This window comes from Atractosteus spatula, chromosome 22, assembly GCF_055471065.1.
Source record: "Atractosteus spatula isolate fAtrSpa1 chromosome 22, fAtrSpa1.hap1, whole genome shotgun sequence".
Taxonomy (NCBI): Eukaryota; Metazoa; Chordata; class Actinopteri; order Semionotiformes; family Lepisosteidae; genus Atractosteus; species Atractosteus spatula.
In genome coordinates, this window is record NC_142727.1 from 8745156 (window position 1) to 8757241 (window position 12086).

The 12086-nt window shown below is 36.6% G+C and overlaps 1 protein-coding gene across 1 annotated transcript in view; it reads right to left on the minus strand.

Moving 5' to 3' along the window:
* Window positions 1-12086, minus strand: part of kirrel3a (kirre like nephrin family adhesion molecule 3a) — a 304458-nt gene that overhangs the window by 48489 nt on the left and 243883 nt on the right. The gene's annotated exons all lie outside the window — the stretch shown is intronic.

Consider the following 12086-nt stretch of genomic DNA (forward strand, 5'->3'; position numbering starts at 1 on the left):
ATGCTTTACTGCTTGTCTGGGCTGACAGGGCGCATTCCTGAGATGAACTAGTAGACAAGAGTCCAATCACAGATGGGAACACGCACTATGATAAAAATGCCAGCTTCATCTGTGAGTTTTACAGTGTTGTACTGACCCGAACATTAATCAAATTTCACAACAAAACCTAAAAGCAGAGGTCTCAAAATCTAGGTCCACAGAGGGAACACAATCATACGTGTTAGGTCAATCAACTACATCTGAAACATCTGTGTTTTTACTGGAATAAAATGTGGTCAAATGTATTTACTTTATTTAAGCAGTTTTTTTTCATCCCCTGCTACAGCATTAATGTGAAACTTCACAAAGCACATTTCAGTACCATAGCCAAAATAAGGGGATAATCACTTCTTCACAGTGCTACATATATTTCTTCACTTCAGGTTCAAGGGTAATTGTCGTGTGTACTGTTTGCAATAAAGTAAGTTTGTAAAAGGGAACGTTCTTTATAAAAGACCCAATCTTAGTGATATTTCTTGTAATCTTATTTAAACAATAAGTATTTATACAACCACTATTTATTGAAGACGTGCATTTATAATATCATTTAAACACCTGCAGCATTGTCTGCATTATAGTAATGTAAGGAAAGTCTAAGCCACAGAAATAAAACAAAAGGGTGCACCTTACTACATTTGACCTACGGTAACATTTTGGAGCTGGAGAAGCCGAAGTTTCAGGTCTTTATCTGAACCACATCTATGAAGGTTTACCTGAACAAACCTGATCAATTTGTATTAAAATGAGAGCCCAAACATTTATCCTAGCTCATCCTGCCCTACCCTAAACACTAACATCATTCAAACCGAACTAAAATTACTACTTGTACAGGACGCTTGTAATGTCCTGCAAAACACACGTTGTGAAACAAACTCGCTCACAGTACATACAGTACTCTATGTGTGGGACCATATGGATCGCAGTAGAGGGCATTTTAACTTCTCTGACACACACCAGAGAACAACTAAAGGAACAAGATCACCAGCTCATGTGCAAGTGCACTTCAGCATGCGCTGTCAATGCAAACATGCTCCCTGGTGCCAATCTGTGTACAAAACAACAGACAATGTGAAAAGTAGTCTAGACTTTTCCACACAAATTCCCATTGGTAATTCTAATTTTTAAAATGCAGTTGTTTGATTAAATCAACTTACTTCATAAACACCCTAAACTATATACAGAGTGAAATGGCTAAACAAACATACATTTATAGACACACATTGGGATGTAGCTGTCCTTCATACTGTATGCCGACAGCGACACACTTTGAGAACTCCTCGGAATTGGCTAACTTTAAAAGAGCTGTTAGCTTGAGACTTGCATCATTTCATTTATTCTTTGCAGGGGGGGTGTCATGGACAGCTGTTACAAATGTCAGTCCTCACCTTGAATCCAGCAATGCGAATGGCAGCCACATTATATCATCACATGGCTAAGTGGTGCACCTCCTCAGAGGAGCTGAAACTACTGGAGGGTCAATAATAAACCAATATTGTAGCATTATGCCCTGGAGGATAATGTCATAGAATAAACAGATACTGAAATTTATTCCTTCAAATGGGCTACAAATATTCAGGTACCCCTTCCTACCTCTGCCTAAAAGCACATTTTTGGGACTTTCTATTTCTATATACAGTATGGTTTGAATTAATTTAATTCTGAAGGTCCTTCCTTTAGCATAACAAAAACTGTAACTCATCTACCAACAAACATTGCCTTTCTGGGGTTGCATTGCTCAGCACTGGTTAAGAGCCACTTGGTAGTTGCACAAAACTTTTAACAAGTAAAATCCTAATTTCTATAAGGGGTCTTAGGGGCCAAAATGCTTTGAAAAAGTATCTTGAGTGCTGTAAACATAGACACCTGGAAGGATTATGTTTGTGTCTCAAGAGGGTTTTACATGGTAATACTGATATAGCTGCATGTACAGTAATGGGCATCGGTGGGTCTATTTAAGTGGGGTCCATTCTTTACTGTGGGTCACCTGCCCCTTTGATTGGTTTACAAAACAGAATAAGCTAAAACGTGTATGGATGCTCTGTGCTATTCACTGCAATTTTGTTTTACACAGCTTTACAAACACTGAAAGGTAGGTATCATACAACAATTAGGTTACTCATGTGTCACAGAGAACAGATGCCTTAAAGACACCAACAAATAGAAGTTTAGCCTGCTGCAGAAAACAAAAGTGATGAAGTTGATTTCACACTGTATTCTTTCTCTTGGGCACCTTTTAAGTCTAATTACCCTTTAATTGCAAACAAAACCAGGAACAATTATGAGTTGGGTAACAGGTTATTTTTGGTTCTGCATACAATAGAGGGAATCTGTCTGTGCAAGTTTAAAATTAATGTGAATTTAAAAACAAAATCCCTTGAATGAAAACCCTTATTACAACATGAACGTACAGTACTTTGTTGGATCTCCCATAACAAACCTTGTGGTTAACATAGTGAAATGGGAAGAAGAGTGTTAATTCCTGCAATCAAAATATGGACTATCTTTACAGCAAAGTAATTGCTTTAACACCAATATACTAGCCTGGGACAATTTAGATCACAAGTGTTGCCCCCCACTAATATTTTTTTCCCAGGGGGTCCCCATTATTTTTTCTTTCCTTCAAATGAAAAAGTAACAAGTGCAGAATGTTCAGAGTCTTCTTCCACCTGCAACCTGCAATCATACGAAAAAATCTCATTTCAGATCTGCATGCATGTCCTCCACTAGGGACACCTGCAACAGCTTCTGAATTCTTATACTTTTATCAAACTTGTTTTGCAATAATTTATCGCTTTACACTTTTCTCCAAATGTAGACAGCATTTCAATTCAAATGTCAGCCAGGAAAGAAGAGTGATCAGACATACATTGCCTTGCAAAAGTATTCACACCCCTTGGACTTTTTCACATTTCATTGTGTTACAGCATGGAACCATGATGTATTTAACTGAGAATTTGTGCCACTCATCAACACAAAGTACTCTATAATGTCAAAGTGAATCAAAAAGTTAAGTAAAAATAAAAGACAGAAAATAATTGAATGCATGAGTATTCACCCCCTTGCTCTGACACACCAAAATCACCCCTGAAGTAACCAACTCTTTTCTCCAAGACACATAATTACTTGACTGGACTCCACCTGTGTGCACTTGAGGTGTTTCACATGATTTCAGAATAAATTCACCTGTGTCGGGGAGCTTCCCCACTTAGTGCATTTCCAAGGAAACACTACACCATGAAGACCAAGGAACATTCCAAGCAGATCCAAGACAAGGTTCTTGAAAAATATCAGTCAGGGAAAGGATATAAGAAAATTTCCAAGGCACTGAATATACCTCAAAGCACAACGAAGTCCATCATTAAAAAGGCGAGAAAATATGGAACAACTGTGATTCCGCCCAGAACTGGCCATCCTCCAAAACTGAGTGTCCAAGCAAGAAGAGCCATAGTAAGGGAGGCCGCCAAGAGGCCTACAGCAACTCTAAGGGAGTTAAAGTCCTCCATGACAGAGATGGGAGAAACTGTGCATGAGACAACAATAGCACACACATTTAATAAATCTGGCTTGTATTATAATCTGGAAGGGTGGCAAGAAGAAAGCCTTTGTTGAAAAAAACTCAGATCACATCTCGACTGGAGTTTGCCCAAAGGCATGTGAGAGACTCAACAATTTGGAGGAAGATTATATGGTCTGATGAGACCAAAATTGAAGTTTATGTTTGGCTCAAACCTAACACAGCACATCACGCTGAGAAAACCATCAATACAGTGAAGCACGGTGGTGGCATGCTTCAGGGATGCTGCTCTGCAGCAGGGACTGGAAAACTCACAAAGACAGAAGGAAAAACGGATGTAGGTAAGTACAGAAATCTGAGGAAAACGTGCTGGAATCCACAAGAGCACTGGGACTTGGAAGACGATTCATCTTCCAACAGGACAATGACCCAAAACATACAGCAAAAGCCACACTGAAGTGGCTTAAAACCAAAAAGGCTAATGTCCTGGAGTGGCCCAGTTAAGGCCCAGATCTCATCCAATTGAGCATCTGTGGAATGACTAAAACATTGCTGTTCACAAACGGTCCCCATCCAACTTGACGGAGCTTGAGCAATTTTACCAAGAAGAATGGGCAAAAAATTCCAATGTCAAGATGTGAAATGCTGATAGAGACTTACCCAAAGAGACTCAGAGCTGTAATTGCTCCCAAAGGTGGTCCTACCAAGTATTAACTCTGGGGGATGAATACTTATGCATTCAATTATTATATAAAAATAATTTCTAATTAATTTAGTAAAATGTCTGGATTTTTTTTTCCACTTTGACATTATACAGTCATTTGTGTTAATGAGTGGCAAAAATTCTAAGTAAAATACATCATGGTTCCATGCTGTAATACAATAAAATGTGAAAAAGTCCAAGGGGTGTGAATACTTTTGCAAGGCACTTAAGAGAGTCTGTTCTTGCATTAATCCTTAGTGAATCTGAGAAAAGGACTGTATTTACCTGAACAGAAGCACAGGAACAACTCTGCTTCCTTAGGACTGACAGTGGACTGGTAAGGTGAATCAGCTTTATGACGCTTTTCCTCTTGAAACCCTTTAATGAATGTCTTTAACGAGTTGTCCCAATATATATTTAGCAAAAATGTGCAGTTTAACCTGGAATTTCTACAAGGTGCTCTACATTCATTGTATGATGCATTTAAGAGTTCATAAGGAGCCCATGCATGAAATAATACCACAATTATGGACCGTGAAAGGTGCTACTCAAAATAAAGGCATTATTAATGGTGTTTTTAAATTCTGTAGGTAATTCACTGAATTTGTTAATTAACTTGCTTAAAATCAAAAAGATCTAATTTTATTTTTGACTGACATGCTGATATATTTTTGACCCAGCATGCCTTCTTAACTAGAACGGCTGTAAACACCAACATTAAAATTACTGTGCATGACAGCTACACTTTGTTTTCAGATGATGGCAAAAGTGACAGGTGTTTTAATTGCCTGGAGATGCATTTACAAGGAAAGTAACAGACCCCCTGTCTTGGGTGTGCGGCATCAGCTCATTTTGTTCCAGGGCTGTTGGAGCATGTCGGGAATTCTTGTGGTACGAGCCAGCTGTGTGCCCCATGGAGTTTGGCACCATGAAGAAGCATATTTGTCGTCCCATTGTAAGGAATCACAGCAACAAGACCGAACGCTGTTTGTGTGAGGCACTATTGCTTTAGGTAAATGTTCTTGGCAAGGGTTGCCTCTTAAAATTTAAAAGTTTAATTAATTTCCCTTCTTGAGTAACTCAAACCATAGAGAAAATGGGGATCTGGCAACAACGAAATGAACTGGGCAGGGACCCAGTTTTTTTTTTTCAGGGCGTAAATCTAGACTGTCAACATTAAAAGGAAAATCCATCAATTTATCTAAACATTTTAATTCTTAGTGCTTTATTTAATCCCAATTATTAGGCCTAAACCCATCTCTTATATTAATTTTCCATTAACTTGTATAGAAGCTGTAAAACATTAAGTTATCAAAAAAAAACTGTTGTGGACAATCTCATTATAAACATTTCAAAAAGCTTTATTATGCTATTTTGCTTTCTTCTGATACAGTTTGAATATTCAGATGTAAGTATGTTCTTAGGTGTCCTCAATAGGAAATTACTCATGCAATGAATTTTATCTTTAAACTTATCAATCACAGCTGCTTCAATTTTAATTTTAGGGGTTACTGAGCATGAATGCATATGTATTATATATATATACAAAAGAAAAATTCTTAGCAGTGTACTAGAAAAAAAATTTAAGCCAATAAGCATGTTATTCTGTGTATAGTGTTTCCATGTAGCCTTGCTTTAATTGGACACAAACACACATACTGTAATTCCAACACTAAAGTAAGCAACAACTCATAATCTAGAGCATGGAAAAATGGGAAAAATGCAATGACATCCAAACAATAAATAAAAAAGACATCATCCAATAAAAAGTTTTAACTTTTGCACACTTCAGTTTTTCTCTACTCTTTCATTTTTGTAATTACCCATGGACATTTACCACCCATCATGTAAGGGGCTAAGAAAAAACAACTGAGCGGAGAAGGCATGGTCTTGAGTACTGAAAGTATAAGATTCATACAGGTATGTATTTATTTTCCTTAAATCACGAATGCATGCAGAAGCTGTAATTCTATGTATATTATCTTCACAATTCTAGATAGGAGCTTTGCTCAGGTAAGTATCTTTCAATTTTTCTCACAATGCTTAGGCCCTTCTTTTAATTTTAGATGAGTACCTTCTGTGTGGAGCTTGCATGTTCTCCCCGGTCAACATGGGTTTTCAGGACGTCCCAATCACAGTCTGGTGTCTAACAATCAGCCCTGAAGGCCCGCACTTGTGTGTGCATCTTGCCACCTTTGCTTCCACAATAGACTCCAAGTCTTACCAGGAACATACTCCTTCTGACAATGGATGAATGTATGTATAAGCAGTCTTGACAGTTACAACAGCACAAATTACCAAACTTGGTGCAAAAAGTGCTCTAATAAAGGGAAAAAATACTCTGACACAAGTTTTGTAGAGTGACGGGGCTTCACAGTGACTGAGGGGTGGTGATCCCATTCACCGCAGGTACTGCTGGATGGACAGATGTATCAAAAGAGACAATGGAACATTAGACAAGTAGACTGGTGGGCAGACAGCAGGAGTTAGAACTCTGCATCCCTGACTGGAGGTTGTGTTCTGCTGCTTCCTGCAGCAATGAACTTGAGCCTGATTGCTTCAACTGGTATAACTGTAGAATCCTGTAACAGAAACCGCTGCAACAGGCCTACTGAAGGTGGCACCTCTGTGTGTATTCAAACCTACACTTGCTTATATGAGTAGAAGTATAACTATAAAAGTACAAGAATAAGGCTTGCTTATAAAATACACTTATTTTTTTTATAAAGTAAAAAAATATGAATACAATAAACCAAAGTAATAATTGGTGGGGACTAGACTCTTGCAAAGAACACCATTTTCATTTAAAGTGAGAACTTTTTTGACTATGTGTTCGCAATTAAAAGATTAAACAACATTCAAAACCATCCCCCCACTTCATATTATGTGAAAAAGGAAATATACGAATCAGTCCAAAAGCATAACATCTGATATACAGTATATAAAAAAATGCAGCATGTTGAAATTAATCTGTGCAAATATAAAACACAACATCAATTATATCCTTACAGAGTAATAAACACAAAGCCTCTATAATCTCAGAATGTAGTCTGTTAAGAATGACTGACACTGGATTCCAAGCCCAGCAGCTCTCCAATTCTTCATAGTTCATTATATCTTATTATACTTTAAGCACTCCTTGAAACAAATAAAAGGTTACATTTTATTTTTAAATTCAGTGCATTTCCATTTCATTTTATGTATATTTCCATGTAGTCATATGTTTCAGTCTGTCAATGTTTCTAAAAAGCTGTGTGCAAATCACATGCATAAAAGAAACAAAGGTTTATCCCCATGCTGAACAATACAACTGTTTAAATCCTTAAACAAACACTTGACCTCATAGAACTAGTTTTCACCCATCTTCATAAATTCATGTCTCTGTATCAAAGCCCAGGTATAATAAATCATAATTCTGAACCACGCATAAACTATAATAAACTATAGTGTAGATTTAAAAGTTCTTTGGACTGTTTCAGTGTTTAATCTATCTGAGTATTTTCTTTCACTAAATTGATCATTAAAACAATGTCTGCTGAATCAAAAATGTCTGCTGAATTTCCTGAGTCAAAAGAACTAGTTCTTTGAAGTGTGAAAATATATACACAGTATAAAAATCACATTCATTGATAGATAAAGGCGAATTAAAAGCTTTTAAGTTGATTGATGTTCAATTTGGAACAAGTTTAATACAAATGGGCTCACGTAATATCAAGGATGAAGAAAGAGTTCCAACTTTAGTTCTCAGACCCAGCTAGAAAAAATAACAAAATCAAAGAGCAACATGTTTGAAAAAACAAATCTGACATTTGTAGATACCTTCTTCACTTCACTTCCACTAGTAAACAAGTACTGAATTGTTTTAAACTGTACATATTTCTTCCTGAACTTAAATTTAGTCTCTCATTCTTGTCTGGAAAGGTTGCTTCAAGGTACAGTATGTGGTATGTGAGACTGCAGTGTGCATGGGAACTGAATAATTGTTAACCTTGAGACTTTATTTTTGAAGACTTTGAAGACTCAGGTTCAATTTTTGCTTTTTTTTATTTCTAGGCTTTTGGGGTGTCAGTTAATCAAACTAGCATTCTTTTTTCAATAGCCAGTCTTTATGCAATATTGATTTTTACCTTTGTACTGTATGTGTTTCATTTGGTTGCCTTGAAAACAGACAACAATGGACTGCTTTTATGAGGAGGACTTATGCAATTCTTCTGTAACAAGCCTATATTTATGATCTTAGTGACAGGTCATATGAGAATGAAAATTTATTGACACACAAATTATATTTATTTGACTTCGAACATAAATATTGCATTTTGTCTCTGAATGACAAACTGGGTGAGCTTAAGATTTGTATTGCCCTCATTCCAGGAAGGGGAACATGTTTACTAAAATCTAGAAAAGGTTACTTTTCCCAAAATAATTAATAAACAAGAAAAAATAAAAATCGCCAATGAAAAAACATACAAGTAAAAAACATTCTCCTCAGATACTTTGGCTATGTACTGTATTGTTTTTCTGGAGAGTTATTACACAGTACAGTACTAGTATTTGCATTTCATGAAGGGAGGATACCTACGTGCTCACAGGCGAGCAATTGCAATAATATAAATGAGAAAATGAATGAGCAAGATTGACTCAATAGAAATTTATACAGCTGTTCATTTTTGCCCAATTACTTTTGCTAATACTTTTTTAGAAAAGGCTATAGTAGCACAATTATTCAAGAGGCATCCTCCTCTAGATGTAAAGTTCGGATGCCCTGTGGTTCCACAATGGGATGACTAAGAAATTCTCTCTCCATCTGCAATATCTTACTGCCATGTACTTCCAGAGCACTGTAAGCATGCATGGAAATTATTTTACTGATTAAATGGAAAGTCTGGCTAATCCTTTCCATCCTACCTGTATTAGAAAACCACTTATTCCTGGTAAAGTTATGGCAACCTGGAGCATTTCCCGGAAGCACATCCAACCACATGGGGTCTAGCATGTTTTTGGAAGGTGGCAGGAAACTGAAGTACCCAGAGGAAAACCAACCAAACACAGGTAAACATGCAACTCCACCCAACAACGATCCCAATCTAGAATCAAACCCAGGACCTAACAGCTGTGAGGCAGCAGCAATAACTGCCATACAACCATGCAATTTGGCCTTTCTTTTACGTTCATTTTCAAATATTGATATTCAAAGGAAAACACCTTAAGCCAGCTAGAGTTGGCAGACATGACCAGCAACTAAGTGGCTGAACTGTTGAATTGAGGACAGGTGGAGCATCACATAATAAGGTTCCTAGGAGATATCAGGAGGATGAGAGCCTGTCTGAAAATGGAATCCTCAAAATAATATGGTTTGTTTGAGCCTAAGTATTCCCTGATATTAAGTTAGCTTATCTGCAAGTTCTCTTGAAATTAGCTTCTTTCAGGATCAAACTTGTACAGAGGGTGAGGTAAGGGGAAACAATGGCACCTAGTGTTGCTGCAAAGATGTATGATTTTCAATGTGATAAATGTTTTTGTTTCTGTTACAAGATAGCAGCACATTGAGCTTAGGGGCTCTAACAGGCCTTTAGCTGTCAACAAATGTGATTCACTTTTTATACTTTATCAAAATAGTTGGTTTTTGACTGTGAGAAATTGCCAGCAGTCTTATTTCACCATTGTGTACTGATCAAGAGATTAAAACCCGTTACTAAGAAACACAGCAGAAATAAATACTTTGATTCCTCATTGTCTATGGAATGCTGCCAGCATGTTTACTAAAACAATCTTAACTAATTGCTTGCAACACCTGCTGTTTTCCCCAACATCAACACCTGCATGCTGGACGACTGCAAAATGACTAACTAGTCTTATTATGGTTGCTCTCATTGAGAAAAGAGAAAACTACACCGTTCTGAGAGGTACTTCTGCCTATTGATGTGTTACAACCACCACCCATGTATTTTAGGATATAACAATTTCTGAGACGTATAAGTAAAACATCTTAAACATACATTATATACAGAAAGAACTCATTTACTGTATGAAAAACAAAACCTCTAATCACTTCATGATGCAAAACAATAAGCACTGCCTAGATAGTGAGGCACATATCTCAGATTTACTTAGAGAGAGCTTTGAAGAATTTAAAAGCAACTGTTATTATTTTAGAACCTTTGAATAACAAATAGAAACCCCAAAATAGCAGAAGAGTTAATTTATCTTAACAAGAATGTTGTTTATAATTAACGAACAATAACATGCCATTACAAGTAACATACCTGGAATTAAATTGTTACATATCCATAACAAGGTATCTAAACAAACATTCTGTTGTATAAGAAAACACTTGTTTTATAACTGTCTTAGCCTTTAATTGTATGTGCTCAGGGTCTCATTTATTTTATTGCAAATTAGATTGTCAAATGTTCCTGGTGATGGCAATTATCATTCACAAGCAGCATTTTTATCACCTGTAGCTAATTACTGCCAGAGAGGTTTGCATTCTGTTGTAACAATTTCCTGTTTCAGAAGGAGCACAGATTTATAGTACAAAATACACTAACTGTACTGGTAGTTGAATAAGGATATGAATCAAAGCAGGGCGTTGTCCAGCCTGCAATTGCTCAGATTAAGCTGACAGGTTATGCTGTGTCTTCACTGCATTATGAAATTGACTCTAACTGATTTCAAACCTTCTCATCTCCAGTGTGGACTTGCAATGAATATTAACTCAAAGTTAAGCATTACAGTTCACTTACTACCCATACAAATAGGCTACAGATACTGTCTGACACATTTTGTCTAATACGTGACTAATAATTATTTACGAGAGTTATTCATTATATCTATAAATTATTATGCAATAAGGTGTATTAAAAGGATTATTGAGTGTTTTAAATTACAATAATTTGGCTTAATCCGACTGGTTGAGGGTTAAACCCTAAGGACGAAGAGGCTAGACCCCCATGCAACATGGGGAAAGCAGAGCATAATATTTTAAATTGTTTGCGGTATTTGTAAAAAAGTGAGTCCCTAAAATGGATGGATAGAGCCAATATAATATGCATATAATCGTCCAGTTCATGGAGATGGTCAGGAAATACTGAACACGATACAGTATCTCTGAAAATACTGAAAGCAAGACAGAACTCAGAAATTGTTAGAATAGAACAGGAATGCGGGTTTATAAGAAATTATCACTATGTTGCAAGGTAGGGGACAACAACCTTTTTTTCCCAATTTTTACTTTTACAATTGTGTTTTGCCAGATAATTGATACATTATCTGGCATGCATAATCCAAAAATCATTTGCATTATCCTGTTGTATCTAGTTACGAAATACACAGTGTTAAAGTTCAGATTGCCTTGAGATATATAGTTAGTGGTATTGTATTTTGATTAAATCCAACAATTGTGCTGTGTCTGAAGTACTTTAATAAGCGTTATGCAATTAATCTGTCGGTTTATAACAACATAATAATAATAATAATAATAATAATAATAATAATAATAATAATAATAATAATAATAATTGCTTACACTTGTATAGCGCTTCTCTGGACACTCCACATGGTAATGAAAAGTGTCGTGTTAACGGCAAATTTACACACTGAATCAGATATGGCTCTAATGGCCGAAATAAGATTAGAGCAATGCAGTCAACAGTTCTGCTTTGGAAGGAGTATGAGAGAAGATGATTGACATCTGTACCTTGTAAGATTTGCTGCCTGAAGGAGAAGGGAACAGAGGTCGGAGTAAATATCAAGGCATTAGGAGTACCAGTAAGGAAAGTGGCGTCAGGGACAGCAGAGGCCGAAAGACCTGAACCTGGGGCCGAAGGCACA